The sequence below is a fragment of the Callorhinus ursinus genome, unplaced genomic scaffold (assembly GCF_003265705.2).
Source record: "Callorhinus ursinus isolate GAN/ISIS: 27379988/994484 unplaced genomic scaffold, GSC_fseal_2.0 scaffold2, whole genome shotgun sequence".
Taxonomy (NCBI): domain Eukaryota; kingdom Metazoa; phylum Chordata; class Mammalia; order Carnivora; family Otariidae; genus Callorhinus; species Callorhinus ursinus.
In genome coordinates, this window is record NW_027397064.1 from 15,660,882 (window position 1) to 15,673,846 (window position 12,965).

Consider the following 12,965-nt stretch of genomic DNA (forward strand, 5'->3'; position numbering starts at 1 on the left):
AAAAAAAAAAAAAAAAAAGGAAGAAACTCAACAGTAGGGGGCACCTGCTGGCTCAGTGGGTAGAACATGCAACTCTTGATCTTGGGGCTGTGAGTTCCAGCCCCCTGTTGAGAGTGGAGATTAAAAATAAAATTAAAAGAAAGACAGGCAGAAAGACAGAAAGACAGGAAGAAAAATATTTAAGAACCTCTGGTAGAATCTCTGGCATACGATTGCATCATATGATTCAGTATTTATGTATCCATATTACATGCTTGATTTCTTGGAGATTTTATTTATTTATTTGACAGAGAGTGAAGAGCGCAAGCAGGGGAAGTGGAAGAAGCAGGCTCCCGCTGAGCAGGGAGTCTCATGTAGGGCTCCATCCCAGGACCCCAGGATCATGACTGAGCCAAAGGCATATACTTAACTGACTGAGCCACCCAGGCGCCCCCACATGCTTGATTACTTAGAAGATGTACAGTGAAGTTATTATTATAACCCTAGTTATATGGGTAACCCTAGTTATCTTTTTAGTATATTTTAAGTTTATGATAAAAAGTTCACAAATTAAAGCAGAGGGAATGAGTTGAAATATGAGAAATTCCAAAATTATTATTTAAATACACTTATTATACATTTTAATGATATTCTCAAACTGCACAAGTAACATGTTCAGAAACATGTGTACTAAATTTGATTTGTATTAGTGGTAGAGCTGGCCTTTGGTCAGAGGCAATCATGTGTATAACACAATTTTAGGGAAGTTACTAAAGTTAGCCTGAGTCCACAAATGCCATATAACTTTGCTAGGTTGAAAAATTCTGCCATGACAGATACATTCTTCTCTCCTGTCTTCCTCTGTTTCATCTAATCTACACATATCCCTGGGGCGGGGGGAGGGGGGGAGTCATTGCATTAACCCACCAGACATTTACTAAAACCATGAAGAAAATCATGGAGCCCTACCACTGAAAGGCAAAAGGAAAGGGACTCTTGAACCAAGAAAGGGAAACAAAGTTTCCACTGAAAAAGGAGGTAATTATGAAAATGAAAGCCAGAAATGCTAAAGACGGGTCTCACTCACAAGTCCTTCACCAGCATCTCATTTATAAATAACAGAAAAATGCATCACAAATAAGAACAACAATAAAAAACCTTTAAAGATATACCATGTATTTAAAAAAAAGGTCTAGGTCCTGTTTTTTTTCTAGTAATTATACTTCAAGCATATGAAAAAGATAATTTCAGCTCTTAAATTTTTAAGGAATGAGTATAAACTGAGATATTACTATATTTTCCTATTTTTATTCTCTTCTTAATTTTCAATATTACAGTGCTATGATTTTAGATTAACAGGACAGCTTAAGCTAAAAGAGAAATTGCCTCAAATCTACTTTCCAACCCCTCCACCTTTCACCTCTTGCTTCCAAGAATAGAAATATTCTAAGTCATAGCCTTTTAAAAATTGAAGCCATGTTAACCAGAAAGGAAACTGTCCAGATGCTAGACACAGGGAACTAACTAAAATATCAGAGTCAAAAACAGAAGCTAAAGCTGAAACATTTGTGGTGACAGCAATACCAGGTAGAGGCCTTAATGATCTGATTCTGAATCTGATGTAGACCCCAGGCCTAAAGCACACAGGAAGAGGAGACTGGGGTTCCTGCAAGAATTTGGGAGACACAGGAAGCAATCAACAAGAGAACTGACATATGAGACAGAAGACACGATAGGGAAATTTGAATTTTGATAAATTCAATCCATAGAAGAATATGAGAAAGATTTAAAAATAATTTGTATTTAAAAGGTTAAAAGCAATAAATGGAGAAATATAAATGATCCATAAAGAAAAGAACCACATATAAAAAGGGCAGGAGATTTTTTTTTAAATAACCAAATAAGGATTTTGAAAATTCAAATATAGTCATTGAAAGAAAAACTTAAGAGATTGATTAAACAGTACACTAGACACAGCTGAAAAAAAGCATGAATTGAAAACCAGAGGTTAGAAAATTATTCTGGCTATAACTCAAGATAAAAGGCAGGAGGAGACATGTAGGCATGGATATGAAGAACGCCCAAAATGTGTCGAGGGAGAAAGATGTAAATCTCAAGCCAAATGAGCCAAAACAAAACTACAACTCAAAACGTAATAGTGAAATGATAGCAAAGCAAAACAAAGAAAAGAAACTTAAAAGCATCTAACAAGAAAAGACAATTAATTACAAAGAAACTACAAGTTGGCAATTTGGCAGTCTTCTCATAGAAGCAGAGAACGCTAAAAAAAAAAAAAAAACCAGTAGAATAGTATGTTAAAAATTCTGGGGGAATGCAAGGGTCAACCCAGAAATCTCTGCAGAAAGAGTACCATTCAAGATAAAAGAAAATAAGATTTTAAAATCCAAAAAAGGTTGAGGAGCCTGGGTGGCTCAGTTGGTTGAGCGTCTACCTTCAGCTCAGGTCATGATCCCGGGGTCCTAAGATTGAGTCCCTGCTGAGAAGGGAGCCTGCTTCTCCCTCTCCCTCTGCCTCTCCCCCTGCTTGTTCCCTCTCTCTCTTTCTCTCTCTGACAAATAAATAAAAAAATAAATAAAAATAACCCTAAAACTCAATAAGAAAATTAAGCTCAGAAGAAAGAGGATATAAAAAATGAGTAAAAAAAAAAAAATAACCACGTAAACTCAATAAGTATTGATTATAAAAATCATAATAATAGGGCCACCTGGGTGGCTCAGTCGTTAAGTGTCTGCCTTCCGCTCAGGTCATGATCTCAGGGTCCTGGGATCGAGCCCCGCATCGGGCTCCCTGCTCTGCGGGAAGCCTGCTTCTCCCTCTCCCACTCCCCCTGCTTGTGTTCCCTCTCCCGTTGTCTTTCTCTCTCTGTCAAATAAATAAATAAAATCTTAAACAAATAAAATAAAATAAATCATAATAATAATAATAACCAAAAGAAACCTCAAAAAACAAAAAACCCAACGATTATCATGAGATTTAATAAGGTGGAACAAACAAAATAAAAAAGTGGAACCCAAATATAAGCTAATAATACAAGGAGGAGGAAAGAGGAATTTGGAGAAAAAATTTTCTGGGGTTCTTGATTTATTTGGGAGAAGCATAGAAATATAAATTAACTTTAGAGTTTGCTAACTATGTAGGTTAAAAATTTAAGTGTCATCTTCCTCTTCTTCTTTTTAGTACTCTCCCCTTCCTTTGGTGAAAAATATGAGCTTAAAGCCATTAGATGATATAGAGCAAGGTAGGTGTCTGTGCTGGAGTCAAGTCAGCTGCAGTGACCTGGAGTGTGATTTGGAGCCCAAAGAGAGTGGTGAGTTTAAAACATTCATAGAAGATGGTGCCTCACAAAGGTAGGATAAGGAGAGACATCTACACAGGAGGTGACCTGGTATGAGGTATCAAAGAACAAACAGTGTTAGGAGAGTGTCCACATGCACTGAGGATTAAGAGATGATTTGGCAATCTGTGTGGAGATCTCGGCAAGGTGTCAGAGCTCAAGTGTGGTGAGGGGCATGTCAGAGCAGGGGGAGTGGAGCCCAAGTGGAGCCCAAGTGGATTGAGAGGATGTCTACGTGTGTGAGCAGCCTAGCATGGAGTGTTGACCTCAAGCAAGTGAAGAGAGCCTCCCCTCCATTTGGAGGGGCATCACAGGATGGGGTCATGAGCCCGAACAGGCTAAAAAAAGGGTTTTCATACTAATGGATGGTTTCGAGTGGAATTTCAGAACCTGGAAGCGATGAGGAAGGTACCTTCCCAATGGTATGTCCAGCACTGGGGGCTGGAGCCCCATCAGGGTAAAGAAATTACACTCACACAGTGGCAGTGGGGATGGCCTGGCACAAGATGTCAGAGCTTGGGAAGAATGAGGAGGGTTTCTGCTCCATGGACAGTGCAACAGCATTGGTGTGAGACTGGTCACAACAAGAGGACTGGTTCAATAAGTAAACATATTAAGAATAATAGGAGGTAGGTTTCTCACCGTTGGAGAAAGGGGTTACAAATACAGAAAGGGAGCAAACTGGGATGAACCTGTGCTACTGGACTGGAACTAGAAGTATTGTTTTGATTGTATGGTTTTCAATTCATGGAGATAAATATAAATGTTTACATGTCTAAGTATATATGTGTGTATATTTATGGATGGGTACAGTATGTGTACATGTACATGTATACTATAGCTCTGCCCTAGAGTAGCAACACTCCAGTCATAACAAGCACTCCAGACAACCTGATTTTGGCTTTTAAATACCATTCATTATCTGTTAATAAAACCAGGGATCCTTGGAGAAATATTTCTTCCAAGAAGCAAAGATATGCCCAAAGAAAGATGAAGACATGTCAAAAAAACAAGAGGACTGGCTTGAAGAGCATCTCATTTGCCAAATCTGGAACAATTTATGTACCAAAATAATGATAGCGGAGCACCCTAAAGCTATAGTAGAGGAAAGGAAATAATACAGATAGTACAAATTTAAAAAAATAAACAGGCATCAGAGAATTCAAAAATGATTCTTAAAAGACAAAAATATTCCTTAAAATATAGACAAAGCTTTAGGAAAATTAATACAAGAAAGAAGAGAGAAGGCACAGAGAAGGACTATCAATATTATGAAAAGTACCATAATTTCAAATACAGTGAAATTTTAAACTTTTAAAATAATTCTATGAAAAAAACCTAATGCCAATAAATTTTCAAATTTAGATAAATGCACAATTTTCTAGAAAATCATAATTAACTATAATTTGTTACATAATGTATATTAATTGATTAGAGAAATAACATTAGAAGAATTGAATGTATAGTAAATTGCCACCTCCCACATAGTAAAAAAAATACTTTTTGTACATATACCCATTAAAAAATAAAAATAGGTTCAGACCGTTTTATCAGGAAGTCTTCCTGAACTCTTAAGAAACACATAATTCCTACCTTATTTGAATTGAGTTAAAGAAGGAAAGAAAGATTGTGCAAGAACAGAACTATAAACTAATTGTATTGTGGGCACAGATGCAAAAATCTAAATACAATACTAGGAAACCAAATTCAACAATCTGTAAAAGAAGAATGTGTTATGGCTCACGTAGGAACGTTCAAAAAACACAAAAATGGCACTACATGGCAGGATACTAATACCATTCACCACATTAACAGATTAGGAAATAAAAATCATATACCATCAACTCAGCAGTTGCAGAAAAAGCAACCATTCAAATAAATACTCATTCCTGATAAAATCCTTAGCAAGTTATTAATAGAAAGACATTTCCTATCCCTAGTAAATATCATCTACATAAAACAGTGCTTAATAGTGGAAGTTTGGAAGTCCTTATGAAGTTAGGAATAAGATAAGGATGACGAGTATCGCCTCTACTACTCAACCTTTTCTGGGCAGTCCTTACTGAGCTAATAAAAAGGAAAAAGAAATGAGCATAACAATTTTCATAAGCAAAGAGACAATTGTCTATAAAGAAAATGCAAAAGAAACTAAAACCAAGGATTAAAATGTAATCAGATTGTTCATCAGGGTTGCTGGAGTTAATGTGATCATAGAAATACCAATATCATAACAACCATTTAAAACATTTTAAAAAATACAATTAAATAATATTAATGAAATCTATAAGGTACCTGGGAATAGATCAAACAGAAGATGAACAAGAACAGAGAAACGTACAAAATATAATTGAAAGTCCCCAAAGAACTCTTGATTAAATAGGGAGTTGTATCATGTTTGTGGATGTAGTTAATATCATTTCAATTCTCCTCCATATTAGTCTACATATTTACATATTGCATAAAAATATCAAACATGTTATTTAAGAGAAAGGCAAACTATTATTAAAACTTACATTAAAAAATAAAAATCTAATAGTATGCAAGACGATTAAGAAGAATGAACAAGGATGTGAGGTTTACTCTACCAGAGAGCAAGAACTATTTAAAAAAAAAATAGTAATTAAAGCAGCATGGTATGAACACAAGACTAGGTAAGAAACCCAAAACCACAAAATTGAGAGGCCATAGAAAGACCAAACATGCATGGTCTCATCTGGTATATGACAAACAGCAGTATACATCAGCAAAGGATGGTGTTTAGACAACTAGTTTTCTTTATAGAAGAAAAAAATTACATTAAATTCCTACTTCATGTTATATCCCTGAGTTAATTCCAGGGTATTGTAGACCAAAATAGATATCTTTTTTAATTTATTGTCATTAGTGAAATACTTAATAGAATTTCTTATAAACTCTGGTAGAAGAGTATTTCTAGCTAAAAGCATAACTCAAAAAATAGATAATTAGGACTACACTAAAATGTAAACATCTTTATCATAAAGGCACAGTGAATAAAGTTGAACACGCAAAAAACTGAAAGAAAACTTTTACAATGAGTAAAAGAAAGGAATAGTACCCAAATTTGAATATAATCCTATGTACCTGTAAGAACCATGTACAAGCAAGCATGTAGGAAAATGGACAAAGGACTTCTATAAGCAATTCACAGAGAAGGCAGTTCACAGGCAAACATTTGGTGAAAAGTGGCATAATCTCAAAAGGTACCAGAAAATACAAATTAGTTCATATTTTTTGGATTTTCATTTCATAATTACCAATTGGGCAAAATACTTTATACAATAGAAATGTTCAAAGTTGATGAATATATATAGCACCAGTCACTGCTTTCTCAAAAGTAAGTTGTTACTCCAACTTTGGAGAACAATTTGTTAATACATAGCAAGTTAAAAATGTCTTTGGTCTAGGCCTACAACTGCATTTCTAGATATATATCACAGGAAATCCTTACAAATGTGCATCAGGAGACTTGTCAAGCATGTCCCTTGAAGACTTCCTTATAATGACTATATAAATGGAAACAACTTAAGGATCTATCAGTAAGAAAATCTATACATATATTATGGAATATAAGAGAATACTACACAGTGGTTAAAATGAACAAATTACAACTATAAGTTCCCATATACAGATCTCAAAGGCAGCATGTTTAGTGAAAAAAACAAACAAACAAACAAGATAAAGACTGTTGAACACAGCATGATGCCATTTATATAAAACAAACATAATTCTATAAACATGCACACACATGCTATTCAACTGGGAACATGCTAGTGTGGTAGTTTTGGGGGAACGAAAAAGTCAAAGGTTTGGGGAAGAGGCTTAATGGTGTCATTTATTTTCTTTAATGTTATATTTCCTTTAAAAATACATATATCCTAAGCAATAATGGCAATATTTTATGATTTTTAAACACTGGTTTCTGGGTACTTGAGAATTTTAATACTACTCTTTATTTTTTGGGTACTTTACCATGTTTACTAAATTAAAAGAAAATGTATAAAAGTTATTTCATCCTTCCAACCCTTTACACCCCTTACCTTGGTAAGGGTTAAAATGATGCACATGGATGAAGAGTAATGGTTAGCTCACTGGTGTATTTCTTATGGATATTCCTTATTAATTCACAACTAAATTTTCAGTTTTTGAAAACATGGTGTGAAATTGATAAATGGCAGTTATCCAGAGACTACATGAAGTACTCCAGAAATTAGCATTCCAAGAAAACGTCCCTGGTGAAAAGAAATCAATTTGAATCTCTAGCCTAACACTTTCAAATGATCTAAATATTGTCTCATAATGAAAGTCCCAAATGAAAGTTATAAATTGCCAGTATCAGGAAGAAGTGACAAAGTTTAGGAAATATGTCATCGGAAATAGTTACCAGGTTACATAATAAAGCAAATTTTGCTGATTCATAGCTCATTATTTTATTTAATTGTAAGACATTGGAAGTTGTGGAGTAAATGGTAAACATTTGCTCTGGAGAAAATACCTATTATTTTCTCAATCCTTTAATCTGATTCTGTAGGTGGTCAGTTCCAATTGCTAAACTTGGCACTAGTAGTTTAGTTCATTTTAAGCCAAGTAAAACAGGCAGAGGATAGCTAAATTGACACACACACAAACACACACAATTTTACTGTTACATTCACAAAATTTCACACTTTCCAAGGGTTATAATAGCTATATTGTTCATTGAAAAGATTCATATGGACCTCGGGCAGAGAGAAATAAGGGACTTTCCACTTGAAGGAAGGCTTTGGAAGTACATTAACATCAAAACCAGGAGCAGAAGACACTTCAGAAAAAAATATGTTCATGCAGCTGGTGGGTGCGATGAATTTCCATGTTGGCATTCCTGATTGCTCAGTAATGCTAAATACTGTTAGGATCACAAATAGTTTAAAGGATTGGGATTCTCAGTCCCAGCAGATTTGGCGGTAGAAGAGTTTTTGTTTTGTTTTGTTTTAATAAAAAAGGAAGGGACAAAAAATAATCAACAGCAAGAAACAAAGGGCACCTATAAACAGTTATGAATTTGCCATGTTGGGCTGTGAAAGCATCTGTAGGTCTCCATGCCCAGATATATTGTGCAAAAGATGTTTTCTGCTTAAATTACTACAGCGCAATTTGCGGAGACATCATTAGCAGTGGGCCTTTGCAAGAACTAATCCAATCTTTAAGGCGCTGTCTGAATGTGTTGCTCCCTCTTTCAGTCATTGGTAATTTTACAACCTTTCAATGGATATTGCCAGAGTCAGGGCCAATGGAATATTTGCTAGGAGTATTGGGGAAAAGCACAGTAATTAAGGCAAACTAGCAGTTAACCTCAATTAAAAGGAACCTCCAGGACAAAGTTGGTTTTCTGATTTTGCAGCAGCCAATTGCTTCTACCCTTTATGAAAGTATTAGTCAAATTTGAATCACCTGTGTCACTGGCAGCAAACTTCATGTAACTCAGGATTTGTTTCTGAGCTTTCCTGTCCCTAATCAGTTATATAAACCTTTCTGTGTACTTTGTTCCAGGCTATGAAAATCTCCATCTGGAAAGAAAACTTATTTTTGGTTATTTTATTTTGTTTCATTTTATTTTTTAAAATTATCTTATTATAGTCTCTAGGCTACATACATTTTCAACTCTCCAAATTCCTTTCTGGAGAAGTTCAGTAAAAGGAGAAACAAAGAAACATGTTTTCATTTCCATACCATTACTTACAAAGTTTCCATAAAGAAAGAAAACCATTGCTCCTAAAATGCTATTAAACCCGAGTGCCCTAGAAAAAGCAAGAAACCTTTATACTGTAACATCATACAAGACAAGATCAAAGTCCCTACATAGCTGGGTGTATCCACCCAATCTTTGGAGTTTCAAGTCCCAGACCCTCCACTTTGGTCCTCACTTCTAGGTGTGTTTCCATAGTGGAAGACCATCCCCAGAGTGGTTGATGGTCAGTTTGGTGCAATGACTTATCCAATGGGACTAATAGTTGCTAACTTCCCATAACAAGTAGATTACCACTGGGTTTATCCGATTATATCATTAAGTCAACCCAAAAAACTGGACCAAACATAGGGCCAAGCCAATTTGCCATTTTAACAATTATAATCAGGTTAGTCTTGCAGTGATTTGGGATTGATTTATGCTGCACAGATTTATTTGCCCCTCAACTACCATCAAAGGGTTTTAGCAATCTATTGAACACCCTTTCCCTTTGCTCACCCAACCCCAATCAACAAGTTGTTTTTTTTTAATCATTTATCTATAGAGAGAAGTGGTTTTCTCTCAGATGCTAATGAACAATTCATTCTGGCAAGAAAGACCAACACAAACAACCCTTAGGTAAAGTTCCTGCTTCCTAATGAACAGCGCCCTTGGGCTCCAGGCTGCAGAGCCAAATAAATGATTCCACAAGCCGAAAAGCTCATTATTGGGCTGAAATAGACCCAGCCTCAGGCATCTGTGACCGTATTCAGATCATTAAGAATCTTCTGTTGGTTATTGCTTTCTCCTTTTTCTGTTTAAGAAGCCAACAAGGCACCTTTTCCAGCCTCCCCCATACCTGTAAACCTATTTCTTATTCCATATTTTACCATCTCCCTATTCACTGCCTTATGCTCCCTACTTTTTTTTTAACCTATACAAAATTAAGACTTTCTCTCTAGTCAATGACCCTACTTTTGAGGTTCACTAGTTGACATGGGCACAGCTGGGGTCTTAATCTTTTTATTGTCTCACAAAGCCTGCCACAGGGGGTCACAACCTTCTGAGGAATTTGTCCCTTTCATGTGTGAGCACCTCCAAACCTGACAGAAGTTTAAGAAGGAAATGTAGAGCTGAGTCAAAATTGTTTCAGTGAACCTGCAGGGGTTCACTGAAAAAGCTTTCCATCTCTAACTCACACATATGTTACTGAAGTAGTTCCCCGGGAGAGTAGCACAGAATCCAAACCTTGGACATGTTTTGTAAATTAGCAGACAACTTGCATTTTATTTTTCTGGTGTAATGAACATGGAAGCTTTCAGAAGCCAAAACCTTTTCCAAACCACCCCTCCACAAACACACACTTTTATTTGGTGCTAATGAAATAATCTTTTATTTATTTAGAGAGCAAGAGGGGAAGGGGCAAAGGGAGAGGGAGAGAGAGAATCTTAAGCAGGCTCCACACCCAGCATGGAGCCCAATGTGGGGCTGGATCCTGTGACCCTGCAATCATGACCCGAGCCAAAATCAAGAGTTGGACACTTAACCAACTGAGCCCCCCAGGCACCCCAGAAATAATCTTTTATTTCAAGCAAGATATTCATTCACATGTTATTCTACTAATTAATAAGTTTTTACATCCATAGACATCATGATAAATAAATCTGCATTTTCACTTGCCAAAAAATTCTTGTTTCTGGAATTGAGATTACAGAAAGATATTGCATGCTTTAACTTTCTCATCAAGATGTTGCTTTCCCTACATTTGCACTAGATATCATGACATTGAACTAAACATCTGTTCAATGCCCATGTTTAACTTTTATTGAGAATATTTTTGTTCTGGTTAGGAAAAGTGATTCTTCAAGAAAATTATTTCAAAGAAATATTTGACAATGGAAAGTTGACAGGAAGAGATACTTAGAGAAAAAAAACAAAGGTGCGGTGCTAGCATTTTGTCATCTAGCCAGGTTCAAAGATATTAAGGGTATAGAATAAAGCTAGGACTAGAGAGAAAAAAGTTGGAGGGTCTTCTCTTTAGTAAAAAATAACTGTAGAATCATAAGGAAATGGAAGTCAGATATTATATGTAGCTTTCTAGTTTTTTTTTATTTTAGTTGCACATTTATCACTGCTTGTGATAACCCTGCTAGGGGCTTTCTTCATTCAATCATTCATTCATTCAGGAAGGCTTCATTGAACAGTTTGAGGGTAAGACATACAATGAATATAAGGAGAAAGAAGGCATGGGTCTCCTACCCATAAAGAGTACTTCTTTGATATGTTTAAAGAAGGAACAAGATTTTCTTAGAATGCAATAACTGGGAAGCCCAATTCAAAAGGTATAGGTGAGTTATTTCTAAAATTCAGAGAACCCAGCTATTGAGAAACATTCTGACTATGTGTAACTTTATTCTGATCATCAGGAAGGGACTTGGGGTATACTGGAACAGGAAATGAGGAATTCTACTGGTAAAGGCTCAAAATTATACTCTACTTTGGTCCTTGAAAATTTTTTGCCAACTGTCTTTAAAGATACCTGTTATATGTTTATTTAATCTATTTTCTAAATAGTTCTGTTTTCACTTAAAATTTTTAAGAAAGAGTAAAATATTCATGATTAAGTGAGGAGCCCCAGAAAGTAGAACTGAATTTTTACATATTGATCCCATTTTTGGAACAGTAGCTAAGATGGCATGGGGTGGGGAGTGTTGAAATTGCAAAACTAAATAATGAAGTGATAACAAATGTCAAATGGTGCCTAATGATGTGTTACTAAATGAAATCAATATTTAGGGACATTTCCTCCCTGGAAAAGTACTGACATATGCTCTTCTTTTTATATTGGTTAAAAGCAATGTTTGCAGAGCTGTCTGGGTTTTTGCCCCAGACTGATTTTATGAACTTGGGAAAGTTACTACATTTCTTTGTGCCTCAATTTCCACATCTGTTATACAAAACAGAAGGCTTGTTTGGAGAATTAAAAAAAGAAAATGCATATGAAGAACTGAGCAAAGCACATGACACATAATAAATGTTTCATAAATGTCAGTGATGATGATGATGATGAAGGTGATGGTATCACTCATTGTTTCAATAAATATTTATTGGGTGCCTATGTATATATCACAGTCCAGACTTTTCAGGATGGATTGTATTACATTTAATGTTATTCCTTTAAATAAAATAGATTTAATGTATATAAAACTAAGTGTGACATTTTTATTACATTTCATATAAATTAATTTACAAAAATAAAAACAATATGCCAGAGCATGAGACATAAATTCACAGAGTTAGGGCTATAAACTTTGGAGTCAGAATGGCCAGTTAATACGCTTTGGAGTCACATTGATCAATTTACCTGTTTTGCAACCATAGGGAGGATACATAATATCTCTAACTTCTTACCAGTTTCCTCATCTGGAAAATGGAGCTAATAATGATACATACCTCAGAACATTATTTGCTGATTGAATGAAGTAATTACTATCATATGTTGAGAAATGGAAGCGGACTAAACCAATCGAATTGGTCAGGATGTACGGGTAAAAGCCTGAGTCTCTCATTAATCAGCTCCAGGCTCTCGAAGATACCACTACATTTTTATTTTCTCCAGCACTTAATTCATAAAATAATCAAAAGAAATGGAGTGACTTGGAAGGACTCTTCTGATTCTAACGTTCTAAAATGCCATAACTCAAGGGGGGAATGAAGACACTGCACATAATCAGAGGAAGATATCACACCACTGACTTTCTTTATAACTATATATTTGTATTAGGTACCTAAAAATCTTATTCTGAGATCTTATGCAGTGTTGGATGATTTTTTTTTTTTTAAGTTTGGGACTTCATTTTAAGGAGACAGCAAAAGGCAACATTGGCAATAATGTTCAAAAATGAAAAT